Here is a 21490-nt window from a genome sequence, read left to right on the forward strand (position 1 = left end):
CCTGTAGTCTTGAGCATTTACCAGAAGCCAACGTGACCTGCTCCTTTTGGGCAGAAAAGAACAGCTGTCTACCCTTCCTGTCAGCGTGTTAGTCATCTCAGAGATGTCATCTTCAGGAATGCCGCAGAAGGAGCCAGCGATGAACCCTCTCTGTGTAGAGGTTCTGTAGTCACGGCTCACGTGCTGAGCCTCATGAGGTGGCCAAGCCAGGAGCAGGAGCGGGCACATCCCTGTCCTGAGCATGTGTTGATTCAGAATCAACGCATGAGTCACATAAGCCTGAATGTGGGAGATCGGTCAGGACGGCACATGGCCAGTGCTCCCTCAGACATTCCCGAGAACGCTAACGCATCTTTCCGACTAGCGAAGGCAAGTGGAAGGTAGACTAGCTCTGAAATGTTAGGCCTGGAAACTAACATCTCAACTCCTTGGCTCTAAATTTTCGTATACCTGCTATTTCACTTATGCGTTTAACACTCCCAGCATCCCCAGGAGACGCATAGTTATGGTAATAAAGGTGATAAAACCAATCAGTAATGACCTGCAGGTGGCTGCAGTGTAGGCCGCAGAGAGGTGGGAGTCTATGTCTACGCTCAGTGTTCTGACCTATGTACATCTGAATGATTAACAGCCTACCATTCCCTGAAAACGGCGAGCCCCAGATGACACCAGTTCAGCACCAGGCAGGCCAGGGTGGGCTCCCAGGAGGGTTAGCAAGCCAGGGACTAGAAGGAGCCCACCTGGGACCTCTAAGCCCCAGGCAGGAGTGAGCCTGAGATAGACAACTATTGCATGGGGCCACTGGGGGTGTGGGGGAGCTGGGTGACAGTCTAGTACAGTGCAGGCCTGGGGGTGGGGGCAGATCATGTCTGAGATGACCCCTACCTAGCATGACCACTGCCCAGAGCCATGATGCATGAGTGGGGCATGGCACTCCCAAGACCACTCCTGAGATGACCCCAGACGCTTAGGACTTGGGGCTCCATTAAGAGGAGCAAGTAAATGGTGGAGAAATGGAAGAGAGAGAGAGAGAAAGAGAAAGGTGTGGGCACAATGAAAAGAAGCAGAACTGGAGACTTGAGGGTAGTGAGGAACAGTCTGATTTGAGTGGCTGGTAGCCACCTGGGACCATGGTGGTTTACGTCCTGTGCTGCCACCAAAGCCACGTCAGGGTCCCTGGTCCTGCAGCAACATGGGAGACCTGTGGTGATTTGGACTAGGGTTCCCTTCTCCTCCTCCCGCTCATTACCTGCAGACCTGGCCCTGGGATCATGAGAACAGGAGAGTTGGCCCTGCCCCTCATCAGCTGCAGTGCTCAGGAGAGCCAGCCCGCACCTTGCCTGACCTTGACCTTGGTGGCAGAGGTTTGGATGACTCCAGGGGTGTAAGCGGGGGAGAGCTGGCCCTGCCTCTTGTCTGTCATGGAGTGACAAGGGGAGAGGTGCCACCCCCTCTTACCCCTTGCCACCTATGGCAGGCAGGAGAGCTGGTCCCAGATTCGTGAGAGTGGGAGAACAGTCTATGTCCTTCACCAGCTGCAGGACCTGGGAGAGCCAGCCCCGCATCTTGCCTGGGCAGCAGGCTAGAGCTGGCCCTGCTTGCAGGAGTTGCTGATGAGCCAGCCCTGCGGTTGTAAGGGAGAGAGCTAATGGGCTGACCAGCTCAGATATCTCTCAGGTCCAGATCCAGGAATTTGAATTGGCCCTCCCCAGCATCTACCCCATCCATGAACTGCTGGAATTCATGAAGGGCCCAGTCCTACAGATTCCCAAAGTACAGGATCTCCATGACACAGGGCAACAACAGGATTTCTGAGAGGAGTCCCAGTGAGGATCCAGTATTGACAGAGTAGCAGAAGCCAGAGGCCTCGAACCAGACCAACAAGTCATCGCAATGCACATTTGCAAGCAAAGACGTGTGAACCAAAGGGTATAATACCGTGGGACACCCTGTGACGCACTGCAGCTTCCACCATGAGATTTTTCTTTTCTCTGTTTGGGGGTGGGGAGAGATTGTAAGGGTGGTTGGTGGTGGGAGATGAGTGGGATTGGGGTGCATGATGTGAAATTCATAAAGAACCAATAAAAAGTAGAAACAGAGCAAAACCCAATCGGTAACGGAAGTGAATAACCACTGTAGAAGCTGGATGCAGCTGAGGAACGGAGATCAGCTTAGAACTCCCTGTCTAACTCTAGTGACGAACACCCCCCCCCCCCCCCATTATACACCTGCTTAGATCCATAGAATGTAACGAGACTGGGTTTCCCACAGGAGTGGTTACAACTTACATTCCCACTAGCAGGGCAAAAGAGTTGTAGTCTATTCAATATTGGCCACACTGACACTGGTGTGACCAATCTTTCCCATTTTGGCCTCTTTGGTAGGTATGAGGTAGTATCTCACTGTGACTTTAATTAAAATTATCCAACCACAATGGGGTTTTCTAATTTTATATTTATTGGGCATTTAAACAGAACCAACATAATTGAGTAAATCCCAATGTCAACTGTGGCCTTCAATGAGTAATAATGTCTCAGTTACCCTCAGCAATTGTAACAAATTATACCCCAGTAATGATGCTGGATGCCATTGAGGTGTGTGCTTGTGTCTCTGTGGTAGAGGTGAGGGCACATATGAAAATATTTTCCTATTCAATCCTTCAGTAAGCCCAAAAGAGTTCTAAAGATAATGTCCATTAATTTTAAAAGTATTTCAATGTGTACCTATTGTGTAACTGCCACATCATTTGTAGAAAACCTCCAAGCTGCTTCAGAATTGCTGAGTTCTGAAGCAAGGGTATCTCTCGAAACACCTTTAATTATTTACATTTTTTTATTTATGTTTTTATTTTATCGCCTGCGGGTATGTCAATGGACCACATTCATGTGGCTGCTGGAAGTCCAAAGAGGGCGTCAGATCCCTGCAGCAGGAGTTACCGATGGCTGTGAGCTGCCATGCGGGTGTTGGGAACTGAATCTGGGTCCAGTGCTCTTAACCGCTGAGCCATCATCTTTCTGATCTAATTTTTCATCATTTTTGACATAGGAGAACAGTATGCATACAGAAAAATAGACCATAAATATCCAGCTCTCTGACTCCCCACAAAGTGAGTGTGTGTAAGCCCTACTCACAGGAAACACCAAACGCTGCCCACACCCCAGAAACCCCACTTATTAGGAATCTCTAACACCATAAACTAGTTTAGTCTGTTTTTTAAAATTAATAAAAGAATAATGTTGTCTGCTTTGTTTGGGGGTTGGGGAGGGTCTGGCTCTGTTCGTTGAACATTATATTAAAGAAAGCTGTCTGTGGGCTTTGTGTAACATATTTCTATTCCCGCACACCCTTCATTGCGTAAATAGATTAAAATTTATTTACTCTGTGTGGATAGCAGCTGAGTTGTTTCCGACTGTGACAGTTATGAAAAATACAGCTACAAAAATTCTTGTGTCCTTTTTTGAACATGTGCATAAAATTCCCACTGGCTGTGTGCCTAAAGCTACGGTTTGTGGATAAGAGGGTGCATGTGCGTTTAGTTTTAGTGGTTCCAGGTTTCACCTGATAACGGTGCTGATGCCTTCCCTTACCACCAATGGCTACTCTGTGTCCAAACCGACCCTGGCCTGGGCTGCCTTTTGGTCTTTCTCACTTCTGCCGTACAGATGAGCATGTGGTTTTACCTCATTGTGGTTTAAATCAGAATTTCCATGATTACTGACTATTCTATTTTCAATATTTATAGACCATTTACATATCCTTGCAATGAAATAATTACTCAAAATTTTTGAGCATTTGAATTGGAATTGGCTTTTTCCTTATTTGTTTTATTAGTCACACACACACACACACACACACACACACACAAACATGCACACATGTGCATGCCTTTGATAAACACAACTTTACTAAATGCCTTTGATAAACACAACTTTTAATGTAGCTGACCCAGTCAATCTTTTATTAATCAATTTATGTCATATTTATTTTCATTTCTTTTTTTTTAAATTAATTTATTTATTATATACAGGGCATTAGATGCCATTACAGATGGTTGTGAGCCACCATGTGGTTGCTGGGATTTGAACTCAGGACCTTGGGAAGAGCAGTCAGTGCTCTTAACTACTGAGTCATCTCTCCAGCTCTTATTTCCATTTCTTAAGGCCAGGAATATGTTTTCATTTATAAATTATCATTGAAAATTCCACCAACCTTCCCCCATTTGCTTCTAAATCCTCATGGAATGCTGTGTGTGTGTGTGTGTGTGTGCTTGTGTGTGTGTATTCACTGTAGCAAGAGGTCCACCATACAAGGCCTTGAGTTCAATCTCCAGCACTGAAACAGGTAAGTGTTTCTCCCATCTCTTTGGGGGCTACCATTCTTGTGAGAGACATCTCTATGTGCGGATGCTTCCGGACTCCGTCTCCCACCCATTCATGCACTGTGCTTGCCCCAGCTCCAAGTCTGCACTGCCTCTGTGTCACATTAGCCAGTGGAGCAAGGCATTGACCTTTCTGTTCTTTCCCAAGACATCCTGGCTGCTATTTTCAGTTACACTTCAGTACCGGCTTCTTAATTATAACGATACAGAAATGCATGCACATGCTAGAACCTGCTAAGATTTTTTTTTAACACTGAAATTGCACAAAACCCACAGGTTAACTAGAGGGAATTGACATCTTTAACGTATAGAGTCTTCTGGTTCATGAGTCCCCCCACCCCTTAAAATAAAATATGGAAAGTTTTATGGATTTGCGTGTCATCCATGCACAGGGGCCCTGCTAATCTCGCTCTTAATTCAATTTTCTTATGTGCACTACTGAGCCAAACACTTACCTCCATTTCCTAAGGCCCAGGGTTTGGGAAGGTATTTCATGGGTTTATGTATTTTATAGTTTATATGTTTTATAAACATATGGTTCTTATGTCCTAATGTTTATGGTTTATTTGTCTGTTTTACAACAGCTGTTTACGTGTTCTATAGTTTATCTGGACGGTATGTTGCCCTGCCCGAGCTCCAACTTTTGGCCTCAAGCACTTGAGTAGCTGGGAATGGGGACCTGGCGTCGGGGTGATGACTAATGTGTTGGGCACTATTAGAAATCACATCCACTGAAATTTCATTTTCTGTTAGAAGTTTAAGAGTTTTTTTTTTTTAATATGTATTGACCTTTTATGTAGTGAACTTTCTGTATGTATGTTGAGAAATTCGTTTGGAGGTTCGTTTTGGCGTTTGATAATCCCATTTCTATCTTCTGCAAATGTTTTGTTTTCCTTTTGAGCCTTATACACTATGTCTCTTTTATCCTTCCTCATTACGTCCTCTTGGGCCCTCAGGAGAATCCCAAGCAGAAGTGACTGCAGGGAGCATCTTTATTATCCTGAATTTTAATAATTTTTGTGGCCCTGGGGATTGTTCTCGATTTTAAAGAAAAAAAAAATTCAACACCTCACCACCATACTTACCACGAGTCTTAAAATTAAATCCTTTGTCAGATAAGGAAGCTTCTTTAACCACTAATTTCCCTTCCATCATTATATATTATGTCTTCTGTTTTGTGTGAACGCCCTGTCACTGAGCCACACCCCTCTCCAGTGCTTTTTGTGTTTTGTTTTGAGAAAGTTTCTCAAATTTATCCGGCCTCCAGCTCATCACCTTCCTGTCTGAGCTTTTAGCATTCTGGAATTAAAGGCCTCGCCCTCCCTCCGCCTCCCCCTCTCCCTGCCCCTCCCCCTCTCCTACTCCCCATGCGTGTGTGTGTGTGTGTGTGTGTGTGTGTGTGTGTGTGTGTTACGCACACGTGCCATGGCACAGGTAATGGTGGTCAGAGGCCAGTTGTAGAATCATTTCTCTCCTTCCACTTTTGAGTTCCAGAGATCAAACTCAGAGCATCAACTTTGCATCCTCAGGCAGCGAGTGCCTCTACCCACTGAGCTGTGTGCTGGACCCAGGCCCTGCTTTTTATGTAGATGCTGGGGACATGAACACAGATTTGCATAGCAAGCACTTTCCCTGTGGAGCCAGTGCCTGTCACAACTGTCTGTTTAGCTGGTCATGTATGTTTTAAATGTTTCATTTTGTTACTATCACACTCATTATATCAGTAATAACCAGGGGGACGGAGGGAAGGTTCAGTGGTTAAGAGCACTGCCTGCTCCTCCAAAGGACCTGGGTTCAATTCCCAGTACACATATGGCAGCCCACACCTGTCTTTAACTCTAGTTGCAGGGGGCTGAATAGCCTCACATAGACATATATGTAGGCAGAACACCCATGGACATTAAAAAAAACTTACTCCTTTACTCAGTTTGATCATTCTTTTTTATGCCTCTTGAGTTGGTTTTGTTGTTGTTGTTGTTTACTTAAGAGGAAAAAAAGGATCCAGTTAAGTCCCAGGCAGAGAAGAGCACAGGGAAAGGTTCCGTGGACTCAAGGCCTTGTTTATGATAGTCTTTTTTTTTTTTTTTTTTGGTTCTTTTTTTTGGAGCTGGGGAACCGAACCCAGGGCCTTGCGCTTCCTAGGTAAGCGCTCTACCACTGAGCTAAATCCCCAGCCTGTTTATGATAGTCTTACAACACTAAGGGGTCAGAAGCTACAATAAGAAAGAAGACCTTTCTAAGAAAAATTTCCCAAAGAATTCTGAATTCTCCTTGCTTTTGGACGTAAAACTAGGGGTTGGAGACATGGCTCGGCTGTTAATACTGCAGAGGGCCCAGGTTTGTTCCCCAGCGCCCATGTTGGGCAGCTCACAACTGCATGTAACTCAAGTTCTGTGGGATCGAGTGCTCTCTTCTGGCCTCTATAGGTATTGCACTCACATGGTGGGCATGCAGGGAAGCAGGCACACGTACATAGACAAAAGTAAATAAACCGGAAATGGTAAAGTTAACTATCAAGCATTTAAGAAGAGAAATCTAACTGTAACCAGAAAGTGGAATTGCTATATCTAATTTCTGTTAGCCTATCAGTTTCACTTCCAGTAATAACACCAGCAATTAAGACAAAAATAAGCAAAAAGGGCAAACTAAATGTATAATTATGATAGCTCCTTCAATGTAAAGCATTATTTACAAAACCAATGCTTGGCTCAAACCGATGTTTTCATCCAGGTGCTCAGTAGGATGAGATCATCCAGAAAAGCTGGACCCTAAAGTAAAGCTTTATTCTTCAAGCCTGTCTATGTATCTGAATAATGAAATCCCCTAGTCCTTGTCACACCTCGGGATGAGCAAGAGAAACACAGGAGGATAGACACCAAAAAAAATAGCACCAAGCTCTATCATTTGATGAAGGTTGTTGCCCAAGGCTGATCAACAGATGGGTGTGTGTTCTGCTTATCGAGAGAAATAGACAAGTAACTCTGAGCTTCAGGGAATTTCTCAGTCAAGAGTTAAGGATTGTGGTTTCCAAGGGGTTGAGCAGCTCCCTGCTCAGCTGCGAGATGGTCATTGCTTGTTCTTGCTTTTCAGGGACTGGTGGAGCATGTAGCTACAGCAGGGCATCCTTCCTCTGACGTCCCCGTTTCTCCTTGTGCCTATTCCTTGGGATGCTCACATATAGAGTGAGACCAGGTATCCTCTTAAACCTCATTTGTAAGTAAACCCCAAAAAGTAGAACTACAGGCGGCAGACATTTTGTTGTTTTAAAACTGTATTTATGAAGAAATACACCTTTAAGGTATGAGAGCTGAGGAGAGGACCAACCCGGGCTGTCCAGGGACATTTAAACAGTCTTCTTTGGAGCTCCAACTCGGCAGACAAGGTGTGGGCAGCCACACAGCTCCATAGATGGTCAAGGTGCTGTGGATCTGGATTTTCCTGGCGCAAAAGATCTGGATTAAAGGTGTGTAGAAAAACACGAACTAAAGTCATATCTCACCTTGTTATACTGTGGCAGACATGGGGTCTCTCTGTTCTAGTCGTCACAGGTATGAATTCAGTCAAGAGACAGTGTTTAAGTGAGAATTTATCCAGCAAGGGGGCAGTTTAGTTGGAGAAGCTGAGCAGAGCACTCTAAAGAACTGGAGTCCCAAGGCACAGAGGTGTATTGGTGTCTGTGCTGTGGGTTTAAAAGAAGTTTTAAGGAACTTACGACAAGGGTGACATGCTCATTAGGTAAGGTGACTCTTTTTCTGTCACAAACTATGGTGGACTAGATCTTCCTTTTGGAGTATTTTCTGCCGTGATCTACACAACAGGAGAGGGGTTTAGAAGCCACAATGTAAGCCGTATTCATGACTTCATGAATCCCATAATGAAGATGCAGACCTTTTGTGTGTTAGTCAGGGTTCTCTAGAGTAGCAACTTCTAAGATGAGTCTCTCCGCACATAGGAAGTTTTACTAGAATGTCTTACAGGCTGTGGTCCCGCTAATCCAACAAAGGCTGGCTGTGAATGGAAAGTCCGAGAGTCCAGTAGCTGCTCAGTCTATGAGGCTGAAGGTCTCAGCTGGTCTTTAGTGCACTCTAAAATCCTGAAGAAGTAGGTTCTAATGTAGTGGATTTCAACCCTCCTAATGCTGTGACACTTCGATATAGTTCATTATGTTGTGGTGATGCCCAGCCACAGAAATGATTTCCATTGTTAGCTTATAGCTATGATTTTCCTACTGTCATATGTTTTGTAATATAAACATATGTGCTCTCTGATGGCCTTGGGTGATCCCTATGAAAGGGTCACTCAACCCCCAAGGGGGTCACAACCCTTGGGTTGAGGACTGCTGCTCTGATACCAGTGAATGGACTCATCTGCAAGGCGAGGGCAAGCAGGCAAAAGGCACAAGCTTCCTTTTATGTCTCTACAGTCTTCCAGAAGAAAGTGTGGCCCAGATTAGATATGCATTAAAAGTGTGTCTTCTTGTCTCAAGGTTCAGAGTAAGGTGTGTCTTTTCCATGCTCAAAAGATCTGGATTCGAGGTGTGTCTTCCTAACTCAAAGATCTAGACTCGATGGAGGCACGTTGACAACCAAGACTAGCCGTTATGAGTGTGTGAGCAGATGTCCACGTGCCCTACTTTCTGATACAGTGGGAACAGCCCAACTGCAATGTCAAGGACATTCAACCTCCAAAAGGCATCTTCCAGGAGACACAGCGCCCACAGTGCAATGGTTATTTTCCTTTGTTACCCCCCCATATCTATCCCCTTGTCTGTGGGTGGTCCATGGTTATCCCATCCTTACGTGCAATTTAGTCAGTTGTGTTAGAGGAATTAGAACAATCTGGAAGGGAAACAGTGCCTGTATATGTTCTTCAAGGAGGCCTAGTGGTGCCAGTCAGAGGCTGCCAAGACTAAGACTGACTCTGTTCCTTTTCTCCTGGAGTCTGGTCCTTCACGTCACCTGGTCAGCTTGGTTTTTCCATGCCCAGACGTCTCAGTTCTCTCTAGCATTCCCGACCTTGTCATTTGAAGCATAATGGCCCCTTTAATCCTAACATCATATAGCAAGAAAATGGCCAAACATAGTAGGTATTCGAAAAGTATTTGTTGGGCTTGGGGATGTTTACGTATCTTTAGAATTGTTCTTCTCTATAGCCAAGGCTAGCTCCGAACCCTGACTCTCCTGCTTTATCCTCCTGAGTGCTGGGAGTGAGGGGCAAGACAAATTCAGGCAAATAAAATGATAAATGGGACAGATCAAACACCTGTTTTTCAGAGACATTAAACATGTGCCTTCTCCTGTCATTCCTGAGAGACTCTTCTATCTTTTTAGATATTGTTCTATTGGCATAGCAAACTTGTATATTTTCCTAAGTTGTAATTTTTAAAAATTTATTTAGTTCATGTATGTACACCGTCACTGTCTTCAGACACACCAGAAGAGGGCATTGGATCCCATTACAGCTGGTTGTGAGCCACCATGTGGTTGCTGGGAATGGAACTCAGGACCTTGGGAAGAACACTTAGTGCTCTTAACCACTGAGCAACCATGCCAGCCCTCTAAGTTGTATTTTTAATTGACAAATAATATTTGTATGTTAACGGAGTGACATAGGCCAATAGGTACTTGTATACATACAAGCTTGAATTTAAAATCGGTATTTCTGTGGGCTACCCAACATTTACTTACACTGTATTGTCTGACTTGTTTTCTTATAGCTGGAATAATGGACTGACGCCTTATCTCTTAGTAGGTCTCAACACCTTACTTAGCACAACTGACGCCATAATGCAAGTACTATTCAGGTCATATCAGAAAATTCAACATGTAGACAGTACCACTTGTCAAAGTGAAAACAAAGACCTGTTCTATCAAAGTACATAGTTCTGGGACAGTCTCTAAATGCACCAACCTTGCTTTCTGGCTTCTGTAGTTCTGCAAACTGTGCTTGTTAACTGAAGTATGTCAGCCTAGAATATGGTTCTTGTGCTTAAAAGCCCATGAGGAGGAAGGCTTAGTGCTGCACTGGGATCCCAAACACCAAGGGCAGTAGCTGGCTAACTAATAAATACTTTGTACTGGCTTAAACCCATGCCTAAACAGTCTTCTTCGGTGGATACCCTAGGACATTTCTAGAGCGCCTACTGAGATCTCCAGAGGCCAGAACTCAAGACACTAAGAGTCAAAGAGTCCCTCAGAGTAGGGAAGATTGAGGTCAAGGAGCTCCAAGGGGGTGCGCAGCCTCAGTTAGGGGATGTGACCCCTAATCCCTTCCACTCCCTTTGATCAATCACTGCCCAATGCTTTGAGTGGGTCTGACACCTCCACCTCAAAAGAAATCAATTAGAAAGTCGCCTGGTCTGTCATCCCCGGAGGTGAGTCTGGTTAAGGTACCTTGGGCAGGGGTGGCAGGTGACACAGTGTCCAGGATCCATGTGAGATGTCATTAGATTCTCCCAGTCTGTTCATGTGTATGGATGTGTGGTAGCCACCCCTGGTTGTCCCTTCCCCTCCCCTTCCCCTCCCCCTCTCCCCCCTCTGTGTGTGTGTCTTTCTATGGATTTCTGTTAGTTCTGTTTCCATGTATTGACCTGCGACTTTCTCTGAGACCTACCCTGGCTTAAGACCTGCTCTTTCTTATTGGGGATCCGAATCTTTTTGGCTCTGTCAGGTCATAGTAAAATCCCCAAATCCCCTGCCTCGTGAAGCGCTCAGTTGACTCCATGCTCAGGGTTAGACCCAGTCCCTGTGTGGAGGTGAGGAAGGGTTGGGCCTTCCTGCCATCTAAAGGGAATGCACACAGGGCTGGAGAAAGAGTTCTCCAAGGTATGCATGCACTCTCTCTGCTCCCCAACCTGCTCTAAGCACCCAGGGTAAAAAAAAAAGAGTTCCCCTGGGCTGAGCTCAAAGGAAAAGAGAAAGTTCCACACCTTCCTCTATCATGATTCATTTCTTCTTCTCAACCAATGATCTATATAACTGGGAAACTCAAATCCCACCATCCTCTGAAAAAAAAAGTAAAAAGACCACTCCCAGGTCAGGGGAGGGGATCATGGCAAGACAATGCAGCCTGGACAGAACAGGTTTTCCCTTCTGCCTGACACTGACCACGGAGACTTTAAACAATGTTCGCTAGGTCCTGTCTAGAAGGATTAAAGGCAGTTGCTAAAAAGATTTTCATTGTCACCCAGTTGGCTCCAGATATTAGAAAAAAACCTTTAAAAAGTTAGAAAATATAAAGGTCTAGGTAGATCCCAGTTGACAGAGGTAGCTCAAAGCTTTGTCAAGTGATTGGGACAAGACGCTCTGTATAAACTGAAAGCCATTGTCACCTCTGATGATGATGAGACATGGTTATGCTTACAGATACCCAGCTTCTTACCCTCTGTCAGAAGAGTATCTCCTAGATGAAAGTTCTGTCTCCAATCAATAGATATAGTTAGACTATCTCTCAGATTGACAACAAAGATTTCCCGGGGTATGGGCAGAAACCAGTGCCCCAGGATTGGCCCAACATCAAGTTCCTGTAATTTTTCGACTAACCAGTTCAGTTACCTCCATCCAGATTAAACAATACCCAAAGACAAAAAGGAAACAAAAAGAAACTTGCAGTCCATATTGCCTGGCTTTGGAGAGAGATAGACATCCTTGTGCTCCATTGGTCATACTGGGATACGTTTCTCCTGCCTATGAAGAAACCCGGGACCTTTGAATCTCATGAGTCTGATTCCTCTGGAGTAACAGGTGCACAGTGTCTTGGACCTGAAAGACGCAGGCTTCAGCCTACCATTGGCAGAGGTCAGTCAACCTGTCTTTGCTTTTAAATAGACAGATTCTGAGAGAGGTTACAGTAGGCAATCTGCATGAACCAAGTTGCCTCAAATATTTTATAAACCTCCAATCCTGTTTGATGAGACACTAAATGCGGACCTCCTGCCTTTCTGTTAGAGGTTTCCCACAGACCATATGCTACAATATGTAAATGAGTTCCTTGTAGCCTCTTAAGCTAAAATAAAGTATAAAAGGACCACCAAGGAACTGCTCCAAGAATTACAGACCTTGAAAGCCCAACTTTGTGCATCAGAAGCTACCTATCTTGACTGCCAGCTGAGGGGAGGCCAAAGGAACCTCTCCAGAATAGAATTGATGCTATCCCCCAGATCTCAATTCTAAAGATGAAGAGGCAGACGCAAGAGTTCCTAGGAGCAGCAGGATATCGAGGTCTCTGATTAGCAGCTTGTAGAATTAGCAAGTCCTCTATACACCAGCACAAAGAGAGGCCCTAAGCCCCTAATCTCGACTGAGATTAAACAAAGACATTTGAAGCTTTAAAGACCCAACTCTGACTTCAGCTCCTGCCCTCATACTTCCTGATGTACTAAACCCGTTTGTCTATAAAACAAAAGACAAAAGGGGGTTTAACCCAAACTTTGAGGCCATGGAATTGCCTTGTGATGTACCTGTAGCCACAGGATGGCCCACCTATCTAAGACCTGAGGCAGCTACTGTTGGTCTAACACAAAACAAAAAAACCAAAAAGGTTAACACTGGGTCAAGATAATATAACCACAATACTCCGTGCCCTTGAGGCCTTCCTCTGAGAAACAACAGAACGCTGGCTGTCTAATGCCTGTGTGAATCAGTACTAGGCCCTACTCTGGACCACCCTTGAGTCAGGTTTGAGAAACCCACCACCGTCATCCATCAATCCTGCTTGATGATGACCTCTTGTCAACCTGCAGGTGCCAATCCATGATGTCCCAGATGAAAGATGAAACCAAGTGCATGGGAGCAGTCTTCTCTGGATACCCTACAGCATTATGGCTGGAATATGAAGTCTCCCCACAGGTTCACTTGCTGAATGCTTGCTTTCCAAGTGGTAGAGCTACTTTGGAGGCTCTGGAAACTTGGAGGTGGGATCTAGTTAGAGGACAATCTCTGGGGCCATATCTTTGAGGGGATATACTTGGACCCCCGTCTCTCACTTGCTCTCTGCTTCCAGTTTGACATGAGGTAAAGAATCCCTTCTGTCCTTCCCTCAGCCAATCATGATATCCTACCCAAGCACACAGAGCAAAGCAACCATGGACTGAGCAAACCAAACCTCTGAAACTGTGAGCAAACAAAACCAACCAAACAAATGACTACAAACCCCAAATCTTTTCTCCCTTAAGATTTCTGTTTTTAGACATTAGGAACATGTCTGGAATGACGAGGATTTCCTGATGAGAATTAGTCTGAAGGGTTGGGAAGATGATCTACGAAGAGTGGTCTTCAATCTATCTGAAATCTTAGCACTCTGGGGACTGAGACAAGAAGATCAATAGTTGTACGCCACTGGAGAGACCACTGGCTCAGTGGTTAAGGGTGCTTATTGCTCTTGTAAAGGACCCAAGTTGGTTCCCAGCATCCATGTTGGTTGGTTCACACCTGCCTGTGACTCCATCTCCAAGAGATCTGATGCCTTTTTTGGCCTCCACAGGCTTTTGCAAACACATGGCGCATACACAGATACATATATAAGTGAAAACATACATAGAAGAGTTAATGACTAGCCTAGACTACATAATGAAGCCCTGTCTCAATGAATAACTAAGGAAGGGAGGTCATGAAGGAAAATATTTCTATGCTAACACTCTCCAGGACTGGTTCTGGTCGAATCTGTGTAGTACACAATCTGTGAAATCCTTAATATATGTTTACTTTCTCTCCACAGACACTAGTGTATCTTGTGTTGTGTTATCCTAGTCCTCGTTTCTAGGACACCTTACCCATAACCATTTCTCTGGAGGAAACTGATGGTTTCTGCAGTACCAAAACACATCCAAATTGGAGCCACGGCAGCACAGATTTGGATAGCGACCCCATTCTGTCCAAAATCCCATAAAAGAGAGAACTAAGGGTGAGGAGTTGCATTGTGTTTGCTAATGGGAACATCCGTAATTGGCTGCAAGGTCAACTCAGAAAAAGAGCTCAGATCCTCTGATTAATTCCTTCCTCTTCCATGCTGAAGCCATCTTGTCGTTGGGAGAAAACAAGAAGGGGAAATATTGCAAACACAGCCAGTATCATTTCTATACGGCAAAACTTACACACCCAACCGCAAATCTCCAAAGACTTCCCCACCGGTCTCAGACCCACAGCCCGTGAGCATCTCTATTTAGAAAAGATTTGAGCAACCTCCCCTCCCCCACTGGTACCACAACCCATCCCGCCCCCAACTCAGTGCACACAGTGAATCAACACAGACGAGGTCTAGAGCATAAATGGAAACGCAAAGGAGCAAGGCTTGACCACCGAACCCATTCAAACTTTTCCTACCATAAAGTGCAGCTTATCAAACGTACAAGGTGTAGTCAGGCTACACCTGGTTATGATGGCGTCACACCCCCTCCTCAAAATGCACACATGTATCTGTGGCCCCTGCTTAATGGCATTCCCATTATTAATGGCAGAATATTGATGTCCTATAAGCATTTATGTCCATTGATATGAAAAGGCCTTAAGAACATGACTTCCCCAGAATTTAGTTACGCCAATGTACTCAAAATTAATACCATTTGGTCTGCTGCTTGTATCTCAAAATCCAGTTTGAATCTGCAGAATAATTAACTTCATGGAATAAACAAGTCAGTAATTTGCTATGAAAAAAAATAAGTGTTCTAGAACCAGAATTGCTTCATAGCAAGAAACAGTTTCTCTCTCTCTCTCTCTGTCTGTCTGTCTGTCTCTGTCTCTCTGTCTGTCTCTCTCTCTCTGCCTCTGTCTGTCTCTGTCTGTCTCTGTCTCTCTGTCTGTCTGTCTCTGTCTGTCTGTCTCTCTGTCTGTCTCTGTCTGTCTCTGTCTGTCTGTCTCTGTCTCTGTCTCTCTGTCTATCTCTCTCTGTCTGTCTCTGTCTCTCTGTCTGTCTCTGTCTCTCTGTCTGTCTCTTTCTCTCTCTGTCTCTGTCTCTCTCCCTCTCTCTCCCTCTCTCTGTCTCTCTCTGTCTCTGTCTCTGCCTCTCTCCCTGTGCCCTCCCACGAAGGTTTTGGCGAAAGAGTGTTTGAACAATTTCGAGGCCTCTCTTCATTTGGGGACACATGGTTCCGGAATGTGCTTGAACAATCACTGACGGAAAGGGGCTGGGTTTGGGAGGGCTGCTTTGGGAGCTGCTAACACGCCAGCACTCAATCCCAGCTTCCAGAATACTCTCCCTAATTCACCCAGTCCTTACCTGGGGTCTTTCAAACATGGGACGTGCCAGGGTTTTCATTTGTCCAGATCAAGCCGCCAGGTACCCATTCACTCTACCTCCTGTTTGATAGTCTTGAACTTTTTTTTCCCCTCTGGAATAAATGTTCTTTTATTCGTTCTGGGAAGCTTAATTGTATCACAAGGAAGGAAAAAAAATTATAAGATGGGATCTTTTATGTTGTAAAAATAGGAAGCATTTATTGCAGACAGGGTGCTGTTGATTTTTAAAATGAGTTGATCGATCCATTCTGAAAATTAGTGCCGAAAAACAATACCCGAAAAGAAACTGTCCCTGTAGGGAGTTATGGAATGACACGGGGTTAGCTTCAAAACCTGTGGCAAGTGGCCCTGAGGAAAATATGAACCTCTGATCCTACTTTCCTCCTCTGCCTCCTCCCCTGTCTCCTCCTCTCCTCTCTCTTCTTCTTCAAGAGAAGAGAGCACCTTGCCAAAGATTCAAATTCATTCCTTTCGGCGTAGTTTAATTACACAAGCCTTATGCTAATTATTGTTGTGCTGAAGATTTGGCAACTTTACAAAAATCTCAAACGTGTGCACACAAGTTCAAAACTCTGTTTCAGTGGCCCAGAGGGGCTACGAAGGCATTTCAGAGGACGCCAATCCACAGTGAGGCTGGCTTCTTTTTAACTCACGTGTAGCTTGTAATTTGTAGTTTCGTAGGGATTTGTTTAACTAATGTGTGTATGTGCTTAGCTGCCTGCTAATCTAAATTCCAAATCTATCGTCCTTAATATCTTGGGATGTTGACTGCTAAATGATAGATTAAAAGGCTGAGAGATCCAAACTTCCTCACAGTGCTACTCCTGCACCGGCCATGTAGTCAGCTGCATTTCCAACATCCAGCACTCACAGAAGGGTGTAGGTCGGGAAGTCCCAACAGAGCAAGGAGGAGATGTAGTGATGTCACTGTCCTCTCTGAGTTTGTGTGGTTGGGCGTTGGGGAAGAGTTTTTTCCTTGAAGGGGCTAAAAGGGCATGTCAGGAAAGGACACTTGACTTCGAGGAAGTGGGACCATGGGGGTGCTTGAGAGGCAATATAATAGTAGCTAGAAGGGAAGCCATTAGCAAGAAGCAGAACTAATTGGAAACTGAGTTAGAGGTTTGCATTGTTGAAGGCAAGGCATCACCTTTCTTCATGTTGTGTTAACAGAACCCAAATAGCTGGGTAAAGCCATGAGGACCAGGTAAGATCTATCCTATGCCTCTTTTCCATAAAGCTGTGTACTGAAGTTCAGGGGTTCGGGGAGCTACAACTACATTAGACAGTCAACAGAGAAGCCTGCCTGGTTAGAACTGGAACATGGTGTTTGGGGCAGCCTGAATCTGTGTTCCCAGGAAATTGTCACTCATATCTGGATCCAAAATAAATTATTTCTTATTCCCTGTGAGATGAGAACTGTTTTTGTGTAAAAAAAATATCTATGGCAAAGACATACACACACACACACACACACACACACACACACACACACACACATATATATATATATATATATTGCTATCAAAAATTAGTGAAGTCAGGGCTGGAGAGATGGCTCAGCGGTTAAGAGCACTGACTGCTCTTCCAGAGGTCATGAGTTCAAATCCCAGCAACCACATGGTGGCTCACAACCATCTGTAAAGAGATCCGATGCCCTCTTCTGGTGTGTCTGAAGACAGTGACAGTGATATATATATATATATATATATATATATATATATATGTGTGTGTGTGTGTGTGTGTGTGTGTATGAATAAATACAATCTTTTTAAAAATTAATTAAAAAAATTAGTGAAGTCATACCAATTCTGGGCCACCAGCACCATCCTTAGGCTGTGTGTTATTTACTGATGACACCAGAAGTGTAACGGGGCTAGAAAGCTAGTTAACAATATCGCTGACAAGTTGTAGGACTTGGACACAGAGCAGGACACAGAACAGTGAGTAGACTCCGGGAAGCAGGAAGATGAATGAAGACGTGAGCCTGCCCAAGCCCCAGCTGCAAATCCTTGAGGCACAGGTCTTGTCTTATAATCATCTTTAACCACACTGAAGTTTGCGAGAGGAGAGCTCCCGTGATAATTTCACAGTCTTGAAATCTGTTTGATGTGCTGGTAAACATGTCAGTTCAGAATTCTCTCCCTGCCTCTCATTACTGTTTCAGTGCTGAGGGTAGAAGTTTTATTGGGGACATCCCTAGTTGGAAGGGAAAGCAGGAAATGGGAGGTAAGAGATCACTGTGCTTTAGATCTTACTGCCGCGTGGTTCCTACTCTTCCATACCTTGACAAGCTTTGATGATGTAGAGATGTAGAGTACACAACAGAGATCAAATACGTGAATTTAGGTTACATGGACTTTTTCTTTCCTCAGCCGAATTCGGGGGTGACATTTCAGGATTTGAGGAGGAAGTGATCCTGAGCACTACCTTTATTTTCTCTTCTCATAGCCTCATACTCCTGCCACCCCTGCTCTCTCAACCACACGGCCACCTCCTCCATCACCATCATCACTCAACCCGGATCTCCCTAGTCCTCTCTGAGGGAGAAGCTCGCCCGGCAACAGCAGTGAATCCTAGATACTCTGGTCTGTAACGAACTTGAACAAAAACCAGATCTGGTAAGAGGAAAAAGCAGGAACTCATTGGGTTTTTGTTTGTTATTCTGCACCTTAGAAGCTTTCCCAGGTGCCCTGTGTTGGAAAGGTTTTGTCACAGCAATAATATTGACCTTCCTCATCATGTTATCTCCTCAGTCTAGGCACCCATCCTATTTAGTGAGGCGAACATCTTACAGATGCCTAGAATTACTAAGAGGCCTTTCATCTTGTGGTTTAAAATACAATTCCTTCATGATTGGTATATGATTGATATACCTGAAGAATAGTGATATATATATATATACACTTATATATATATATGTATATATATAGTGTACAGAGGTCACCCTATGGTATTTGATAATCTCTAAAAATAGATTGACCACACATTCTTGAATTTCCCGTGAGATCCTTAGGCAACAAAGAAAGAACAAGAAACAACACAGGGTCGATTTCTCAAAAGGAAACTTAAGAATTGACAAAGCAATAGGTACCCATCTTCCACATCATGGAGAGGTCTATAAGATGCTGCTGGCAAGAGAAACCTAGACAAGAGTGTTTGAAAGTATTTTTCCATTTCCACACAATAAGAAAAGGTCATAGTAAATAGTTAAGAAAAACCTACTGAATTTTTTTAGAATGTTCTTTTTATTTTTTTTTTTAAGCTGTCTTCAGACACACCAGACGAGGGCACCAGATTCCATTACAGATGGTTGTGAGCCACCATGTGTTTGTTGGAATTTGAACTCAGGACTCCTGGAAGAGCAGTTAGTGCTCTTAACCGCTGAGCCATCTCTCCAGCCCCTACTGAATCTTTTTTTTTTTTTTTTGTGCTGTACATCAACTTTACTGTGTGGATTTTATGTAATTCTTCACTTAGATGGTTTATAATCATAGTTTTGCAAGTGTTTATATCTTAAGGAAAAAAATCTTTTGGATATTAGCTATGTCTTCATGAGACAAAATTTTTGTCAATATAGAAAAGTCTATGAAACAAATCATGCTACGCTCATGCTAGGATTTAGAAAATGCTAAAGTTGAAAGGTTAAAAGAAAAAGAAATCTGAACATTTCGACGGTGCTTAAAAATACCTTTTTGTTGCATAGGAAGAAAGAGAGAAATGGTGAGCAGGGGAGAGGGGGAAAGACTACATAATATTGTTTTTTTGCACTAAAAAATGAACACTAAAGGGTTGGAGAGATTGCTCAGTGGTTAAGAGCACTGACTGCTCTTCCAGAGGTCCTGAGTTCAATTCCCAGCAACCACATGGTGGCTCACAACCATCTGTAATGAGATCGATGCCCTCCTCTGGTGTGTCTGAAGACAGCTACAGTGTACTTATTTATAATAATAAATAAAATCTTTTTTTTTCTTTCTTTTTTCGGAGCTGGGGACCAAACCCAGGGCCTTGCGCTTTCTAGGCAAGCGCCCTACCACTGAGCTAAATCCCTAACCCTCATAAATAAAATCTTAAGAAAAATGAACACTAAAACCAAAACCTCATAAAGACTTCTAGGCCCATGTCATCATCCATCAACAGTAATCAGGGCTCGATGGAAGACACATTTTACCACTCCCTGGTGAATAATAATGGAGTCAACAGTAGCCTCGGGAATTGAAGAAACTCAAAAGCACAGAGAAAGTCTGACTTCGGATGATAGTAATTACTATTATTCCTGAATCCTGGGACAATTCTCCCATTGTTCTCTGTGGTAGGGTAAGGAGTCTTTGTTCTCTGGCTCTGGCACGTTTTACCTCTTGAAAACGTCATACGAAAGTAAAAATGTCCTAGGTGACAAAGACTAAACTCTTTGTAGGCAAATAGGTTTCAGGTCACTAAAGACAGGAAAATATTTGTCTAAAGTAACATGGAAACTATAATGGTTACTTTAGTCCCTGTCCCCCAACCCCAGGGCTAATGTTCGAACCCGGGGCCTCATGAATGACAGGCAAGCATCCTAGCACAGAGCTGTGTCTCCATTTGTGTAGGGATAATTTATACACATTCCAGATCCTTTGCACTAACTTGAGTATGGTAAGCAAAACACAAACATATGGGAAGGCCATTGACACCTAAAAGCACACAGAAGAGAGAACGGCCAACGGACACACAGGTTTTCCTGAGAGCTAGTTCACAGGTCCTTTGAAAGTCTGGCCCGTCTTCATTTAATATACCAGTTTCACATAAAAACAAGTCAGAACATCTGCAAGGGAAGATGTTGTTTTCCTCTATGCAGTCAGTCAGCTCTAAGATGAGGCTGTAATAATAAAAGAATTTGGGAGCAGCTGATTTTAGACGTACAAAAACAACTCACCCTTACGCCTCAAGGCATCCTGAATATGCAGTGTGCACTGGGCTTCAAGTGTCAAGGCAAGTGAGCCTGCTCTTTTGTAATGAGATGAACTCATATCAAGGAAAAAATGGGAAGAAATTATTGTACAGAGTGATCTATGAATTAGTGAGTAACACTTGTATCATAAAATCACGCATTCTACTGCCCTCCTCATAATCTCAGCACTCAGGAGACAGACGCAGGAGGATCTCTGTGAATTCCAGACCAGTCTGGTCTACATAGCGAGGTCCAGAACTGCCAGGGAGGTTACACAAAGGAATCCCGTCTTGAAAAGTCGTAAAACAAAACAAAGCAAACTCTCTCCCCAAATTATGAATCCTGCTTTGCTGTTCTAAAGTCCATAAGGTTAATTTATATGGTTCTTAAACATTTAGGGGTGGAACATTAATTTATTAATGTCCATATGTGAAGGCTCAAAGTTTTCTGGTAATTATGGCTTAAGATGTGTGGAATTTTAAATATCATAGCACTAATTTTAAAAATCCGTGCTTTTGGGAAAGGTAAGTGGTAAAAGCTTCAAGTCAATTAGGAAATGATGAATAAGCTTGAATAAAGCTGCTAAATGTTTCTTTGTTCTTTTGGTACCTAGCTACCTCTCATAAATTATCATTTAATTTCTCTGTCTCTAGGAGGTAGATATTATTCTCATTTATCAAACCATCAAAATGAGGTACACGTCCACATTACGTACACGCTATAGCAAAAACAAAGCAAATAAAAAACCACAATGCCAGCACTGGAATCTAGGCAACTGCAACATTTGCAGATCTAATCACCTCCAAAAGTTTCGTTAGGTTCTGTATTTATAACTGACTGCGTAGGATTCCGACCACTTCTTTCGGATTACTTTAAAGCCACCATTAGCAGATATTCGGAAAGAGATTTGTCCTCTCTCACAAACTTCCCAGTGACTCACAGGTTACTCAGCTG

At 43.8% G+C, this 21490-nt stretch overlaps 1 long non-coding RNA gene, 1 other non-coding gene and 1 pseudogene across 4 annotated transcripts in view; 2 read left to right on the forward strand and 1 right to left on the reverse strand.

Moving 5' to 3' along the window:
• LOC147997145 (uncharacterized) overlaps positions 1 to 18227 on the forward strand; it is a 61223-nt gene extending 42996 nt beyond the window's left edge. For 2 of the 3 annotated variants that reach the window (XR_015653508.1, XR_015653502.1), the window contains 3 exons: positions 7469 to 7570; positions 7677 to 7841; positions 18058 to 18227. This is a non-coding gene — a long non-coding RNA (uncharacterized LOC147997145). Of the gene's footprint in view, positions 1 to 7468; positions 7592 to 7676; positions 7842 to 18057 lie in introns of all 3 variants that reach the window. The other variant, XR_015653501.1, reaches the window with a different exon arrangement.
• Positions 541 to 640, forward strand: LOC120100451 (small nucleolar RNA SNORA17; annotated as a pseudogene).
• Rnu6-982 (RNA, U6 small nuclear 982) lies at positions 4726 to 4829 on the reverse strand. Its single transcript, XR_015656074.1, has one exon. It is a non-coding gene; the product is annotated as a U6 spliceosomal RNA (small nuclear RNA).
• Positions 18228 to 21490: the final 3263 nt, after the last annotated feature.

This window comes from Rattus norvegicus, chromosome 1, assembly GCF_021556685.1.
Source record: "Rattus norvegicus strain SHRSP/BbbUtx chromosome 1, alternate assembly SHRSP_T2T, whole genome shotgun sequence".
Lineage (NCBI taxonomy): Eukaryota > Metazoa > Chordata > Mammalia > Rodentia > Muridae > Rattus > Rattus norvegicus.